The sequence below is a fragment of the Helianthus annuus genome, chromosome 14, assembly GCF_002127325.2.
Source record: "Helianthus annuus cultivar XRQ/B chromosome 14, HanXRQr2.0-SUNRISE, whole genome shotgun sequence".
Lineage (NCBI taxonomy): Eukaryota > Viridiplantae > Streptophyta > Magnoliopsida > Asterales > Asteraceae > Helianthus > Helianthus annuus.
In genome coordinates this window covers 84681239-84688580 of record NC_035446.2, presented here as the reverse complement: position 1 = coordinate 84688580, position 7342 = coordinate 84681239, and positions in this window count along the sequence as shown.

Here is a 7342-nt window from a genome sequence, read left to right as displayed (position 1 = left end):
AGGCCCTCTGAAAATCTCAATTCATAAATTATGGGATGACATGAATATTCAGGATTTAATTATAAGAGATCAAATGATCAGAATCAATAACATCAGACATGATTTTACTCAACATCCTCTTCATAAAGAAATGAGTATCAGGTCTTATTATAAAACAATTTATGAAGCACAGGGCAGAATAAAAGCCTTGTATGATAAGGAAATTATACTTTCCTGCGGATAACTTTTATGATTTTGTTTTTCAGCTATGATTCCAAGGGGAAGAGGAAAATCCTCCTCTTATGGAAGAAGCCAGACTCCTTATAGGGGGAGAGGTCACAATTCTGCTAGTAATAACAGGCAGGATATAGTTTTAGCCCAAATAGGAAACAGAAGACTCATAGCTTCAAATATCGCTTCTAGCTCAAATGAGGTCATAAGCAGCACAGATACAGGAGATATCCAAATTAATCAAAATGATCCCTTATATGAAAAGATCATGGACCTTATAAAGGCCCAAAAGGAGAAAGAGATCACAAAAACTCCTACCTATGCTACAACAGTACAAGACAATGATGAAGATGACTCTTGGTTCATAACTGAGAGGCAAAAGAAAATAATAATTCTAAACCAAGAAGACATAAAACTTCTTGATGACCCTTGGGTCCTCATGCAAAAATATTTAGACCCCGCATCCTATGATGCAACTTCTTATAAAACTCGTCAGTATTTTGAAAATATTTTCCAATTAACGGAAACAGCTGAAATTAGACATTTTTATCCTAGTGATAGGGAAAAACATATGTATAATTTCAGCAAAATCTTTATAAAGGGTATCATACCTCCACAAAAATGGGGGCTAAGTACTCTAAAAGAGAGGGAATTTATATATCCAGAAACAAATAATTGACAAACTTATAAATATAATTACTGGGATTATATCCAGAGTTTTGAAAAATGTCTGTTTTACGAAAACTCAAAGAAGAAACATTCATGGTTTATAAAGGTTAGTGATAATGTGTTCAAACAAGGAATACCTTGCTGGTTTCAAAAATGGTTCCTATTATATGGACCAACAGTTCAAATTTTGCCTGAACCATTCAAAAGTTTATATACAGAATGGGTTCGTGTATCTCCAGATCTTATAGAAGCAAATTATAACAACACTTGGTTTGAAGGTATAGCTTCGATGTACTTTTTTATAGAATTTTCTATTCCATGGATCTGGAAGTGGAAGCCAACCACAGGTTATACCCTAAGAGATAATTTTCCATGTCTCAAAAGAACTTGTTATACAAAGTTCTGGAACAAGATGATTCAAACAAAGGAATCCACCAAGCTTATAGAAGCTCAAGAAACTGTAAATTTGATTAATACCAAGATTGAACAATATAAGCTGCAGATCGCAAAGAAGCAACAAAGGCAGCTTCCTAGTCCATGGGAGCAAATTTCTAGAAGGCTCATCACGGAAAAGCAGGATGTTTCAAAAGAAGAAATTATGAAGTCTTATATGGAAGAGATGAAAAGGGAAATTAAAAGACATTTCTCAACAGAAAATTCGTCTAAAGCCATGTCCATATCATCAAACAGTCAAGAAGATTATAATCAATTCTCATGTCTAGCAGGAGAAGGGCAAGAAACTGAAGAACTTGATGACAAAAATCTTGATACTCAAATAAATGAATATTTGGAAAAAATGAAAGAAGAGTTTGGGGAATTACAAGAAGACCCACAAGAACAGTCTTCTCAAATAAAGACTGACAAAGAGAAAGAAGACAAGAAGAAAAAGAAGATATAATGTCCCTCCATTATATGAAGGAATCTCTGCATTTTAGACCTGATTAGGGTCATAGGTGCCATTATATAGCATCGAATAATTACTATAACAATAATGAAAGCAGAAGACAAGAGCTAATGGTGGGCTATACCCACTAACATAGTATCTTATTCTACTTTCAAAAAATGTATGGTGTGTATCAAAAGAAAAGAAAAATTGATTGAAGATAGCTGTCTATGGGGCCCAATGTGTACCCGAGTATCTTATCAATTATCTTTTCTTTTAGTATAAATAGGGGATTTGTGTAATATGGGAGACACGCCAATTTTGGGCATCTCTCTCTTTTCCTTATTTCTGTACTTGTAAAATAATAAATAAATAAAATCTTCAAGCATTGAAGACTCTCCGTTGTTCAAGTAATCTCTCTTCGATCTCAAGTAAGATAATTTCAAACTTTATTTTGTTCATAAAAAATTATGATGAGCTAAGCTCATCAAGTATTGAATCATGGCATAAATAACATCCGCTTACCCTCTTTTACAAATGGTCCTAATATTATGAGTAATTTTGGTATAAAGTTAAGATAACAAGTCAATAGTTAAGTGATTTAAGGGAACCTTGTCTATGTTTCTCCAACAATCAAATTTAAAGGAGTTTGAAAATATGACCGGTTTTAATTTGCCTTATAAGCTAAACTATATGATTTGCTAATCTTGTAAAAAGGTCGTCACCCATCTCGATACTATTACTAATATATATATATATATATATATATATATATATATATGTATATATATATATAGGGGATCGCTAAAATGAAAACCACCTCTAGTTGTAAAAACCATGAGAACCACTTTATGGCCCTTAGATCAACTAGATGGATGGATGTGATTAAAAGTAGTTAATATTAATATTAAAAGCTTTTTGTCTTATTATGTCTTTAATATTATAATCCAAAAGGGTATTTAAGTAAAATATCTCTATTTTGTCTTTTTATATATATTAATTTTAAATTACCTTTTTTGTCCTATTCATTAATTACTTTTTATTACTTTTATTTTTTAAACATAATTTCTTATTAAAAACATTTTTAAATTCAGATTTTTTTAAAAAGATTTTTATACTTTTTACAATTTAAGTTTTACGTTAAACATTTTACGTTTTTTTGACGCGCCGTTTTTAACGCCGTTTTTTAACGCGTCGTTTTTCAAGCGTAGCGCCGTTTTAACGCTGTTTTTTAACGCCGTTTTTTACGCGTCGTTTTTTACGCGCCGTTTTTTTAAGGCGTCGTTTTTCTCAATCGACGTTTTTTTAACACGCCGTTTCTAACGCGCCGTTTTTTAACGCCGTTTTTAACGCGCTGTTTTTTAACGCCGTTTTTTTAACGCGGTTTTTTAACGCGCCGTTTTTAACGTGCCGTTTTTTAACGCGCCGTTCTCAATCGGCGTTTTTAACGCGCCGTTTTTTAACTCCGTTTTTACGCGCCGTTTTTCACGCGCCGTTTTAACGCGCCGTTTTTTAAAGGCGTCGTTTTTCTCAATCGGCGTTTTTTAACGCGCCGTTTTTAACGCCGTTTTTTACGCGCCGTTATATTAAGTCGTCGTTTTTCTCAATCGGCGTTTTTTTAACGCGCAGTTTTTCCGAAGTTTTTTAACGCGCCGTTTTTTTCAAGCGTCGTTTTTTTAAACGCGCCGTTTTTCCACGTTTTTTAACGCGCCAAATTTTTTACACGCTTTTTACACGCCGTTTTAACGCGCCGTTTTTCCGAAGTTTTTTAAGGCGCCGTTTTTTTGAAGTTTTTTAACGCGCCGTTTTTCCGAAGTTTTTTAACGCGCCGTTTTTTTACGCGTTTTTAAGCGCCGTTTTTTCAAGCGTCGTTTTTTTAAAACGCGCCGTTTCTCCACGTTTTTTAATGCGTCGTTTTTTTACACGCCGTTTTAAACGCGCCGTTTTTTCACTTTTTTTAACGCGCCCCTTTTTGTACAACTTTTACGTTTGCGTTAAAAATTTAAACTTTTTACGTTTTACGTAAAAGTTTTTACGTTTTACGTAAAACTTTTTACGTTTTACGTAAAACTTTTTACGTTTTACGTAAAACTTTTTACGTTTTACGTAAAACTTTTTACGTTTTACGTAAAACTTTTTACATTTTACGTTAAAAATTTAAACTTTTTACGTTTTACGTAAAAGTTTTTACGTTATACGTTAAAATTTTCACGTTTTACGTTAAACTTTTTATGTTTTACGTAAAACTTTTTACGTTTTACGAAAAACTTACGAAAAAGTTTACGTAAAACTTACGAAAAACTTTTTACGTTTTACGTTTTACGTAAAACTTACGAAAAAATTTACGTAACACTTTTTACGCTTCACGTTTTCACGTTTTACGATAAAAAGTTTACGGTTTACGTTAACAAGTTTACGGTTTAATTTTTTTTTACAAAAACGTTTTTACGCAAAACCGAACGCAACAGAAAATTGCCGTTTTTTTACGTTAAATTTTTTACGTTTTAACGCGCCGTTTTTTTACGTTTTACGTTAAAATTTTTACGTTTTAACGCGCCGTTTTTTTTACGTTTTACGTCAAAAAGTTTACGTTTTACGATAAAAAAGTTTACGGTTTACGTTTTATGTAAACTTTTTACGTTTTACGTTTCACGTAAAACTTTTTACGTTTCATGTTAAACTTTTTACGTTTCACGTTAAACTTTTTACGTTTTACGTTCTACGTAAAACGTTTAACGTTCTACGTAAAAACGAACGCATCCAGAAAATCGCTACTCGGTAGGTGTCTCAGATAGATTGCTATCATCATCGACGCCTCAAAAAAAAAATAAAAAACTCAACAAACATAAAAAACAAAGGGTATCTCGAAAAAAAATGGGGTTTGGCTCAGATTATCCGATAATCAAGAGGCTGCAAAAGTGGGGTTGCAGGATCAAAAACCCTATCCTCCGCCGTCCTTGCCGCGCCATCGTCATCAAAATCTACGTTGTTTTTTTTTTCTTTTTTTTTACATCATCGTCACCCTATCGATCGTATCAAAAGCCCACAGATTTAAATATCACAAATCAAAACCCACAGTTCAAAATCCCCAACATACTAAACTCAGAATCAAACCAAATATCCAGATTAAGATCAAAAAGCACCAACAACCATATCACCGGCAAACATCAATAAATCACCGTCAAACATCAAATAAATCACCGGCAAAACATCAAAATCACCGGCAAAAATCACCTGTTTTTTTTTTAATCATCGGCCGTAAAACATCAAAATCACCGGCAAAAGACGGGGACACAAAGATCAAACATTCAAACAAATAGAGACACGAAAGATCAAAGATTCAAACACATCAAACATTCAAACCTGTATCCAGATTCAAACATATTCAAAAATATTCAAAAGGAACAAAGAAAATCATTCAAAACAGATTCAATACTTTATCCAGATTCAAACCTGTATTCAAGGAACCTGTATCCATATATTCAAACAACCCGCCCAAAACAGTGAACCCCTCCTCACCCCACCCCCACCCCTCCACCCATCATTCACCTCCGCCGCGCCGCCGACACACCGCCCCCTAACCCCACCACAACAATCCCCCCTCTCGATCTATACTCCAAACACACAACCAAACAACCACCTCTGCTCTCCTCCCGCCTCTCTTCTCCGGCTCCGGCGACTTTTGAGCTCGACATGACAAACAGCCGGTGAGTTTAGTTAGAGAGAGAGAGATTTGGGGGTGAAGAAACAACACTCAAATAATGACCCCCCTGATTGTGCCAACATGACAAAAATCGAGCAAGTGGGGGGTGGCTGGTTGTGGATCCGGACGGGGGTGGCAAATCGGTGGAGGTTGACGGTCGGTTGGTGGTGGATCCGGCGAAGGAGTTTGGATTATGGATTTTTTGGAGGTGAAGGAGATGAAGTTTCAGAATAGGTGAAGGAGTTTGGATTTTGGAGTTTTTGGAGGTGAAGAAGATGAACTTTTAGAAGAGGTGATTGAGGTTGGAGATGAACTTTCATTTTTGAGTTACAGTGACTTAAATGAGCTTTAAAGGAGAGAGGAGAGAGGAGAGAGGAAATTAATAATTCAGTGATTTAAATGAAGAGAGAGTGGATGGATTTGACAATTGGGGTAAATAACCAAATTATCCTTTTTGTTGGCATAATATGATTGGTGGATAGTGGTTCTTACGGTTCTTACAACTGGGGGTGGTTTTTATTTTAGCGGCTCCCTATATATATATATATATATATATATATATATATATATATATATATATATATATATATGGGGCTGCTAGAATGAAAACCACCCCGAGTTGTAAGAACCACGAGAACTACACCCCACGGAGCACCGTTCGCCATGATTTTTTTTACAAGTAGATGTGTGTATTATAAACACAGCCGTAAAAAATCATGGCGAACGGCGCTCCGTGGGGTTACACCACAAGTTTGGTGTTTTTTAATTTTTTTTCTTTTTTCTTTTTTTTTTTCACCAAACTTGTGGTGTAAAAAACTACACCCCACGGAGCGCCGTTCGCCTTGATTTTTTATGGCTGTGTTTATAATATACACATCTACTTGTAAAAAAAATCATGGCGAACGGCGCTCCGTGGGGTGTAGTTCTCGCGGTTCTTACAACGCGAGGTGGTTTTCATTCTAGCGGCTCCCTATATATATATATATATATATATATATATATATATATATATATATATATATATATATATATATATATATATATATATATATATATATATATATATATATATATATATATATATATATATATAGGGGACCGCTAGAATGAGAACCACCTCGAGTTGTAAGAACCGCGAGAACTACACCCCACGGAGGGGCGTTCGGCGCGATTTTTTTTTTACAAGTAGATGTGTGCATTATAAACACGACCGTAAAAAATCACGGCGAACGCCCCTCCGTGGGGTGTAGTTTTTTACACCTCAAGTTTGGTGTTTTTTAATTTTTTTTTCTTTTTTCTTTTTTTTTTCACCAAACTTGAGGTGTAAAAAAGTACACCCCACGGAGGGGCGTTCGCCGTGATTTTTTACGGCCGTGTTTATAATGCACACATCTACTTGTAAAAAAAAAATCGCGGCGAACGCCCCTCCGTGGGGTGTAGTTCTCGCGGTTCTTACAACTCGAGGTGGTTCTCATTCTAGCGGCTCCCTATATATATATATATATATGTATATATATATATATATGTATATATATATATATATGTATATATATATATATATATGTATATATATATGGAGGGGCTCAGGCGAGAACCACCCTTATTGTGAGAACCGCGAGAAACAATGTGAACACAAACTAAAATAGCTAAAAAAACCTAACCCCCACCCCCCCCCCTCCCAAGCTAAATGCTAAAAACTAAAACCCCCAAAAAACCTAAAAAAACCTACCCCCCCCAAAAAAAAAAAAAAAAAAAAAAAAAAACCTCAACCCCCCTCCCCCACCCCCCAAAAACCTAACCCCCCCCCACAAGCTAAAATGCTAAAAACTAAACCCCCAAAAAAACCTAAAAAAATCTAATTTTTTTTTGTTATATTT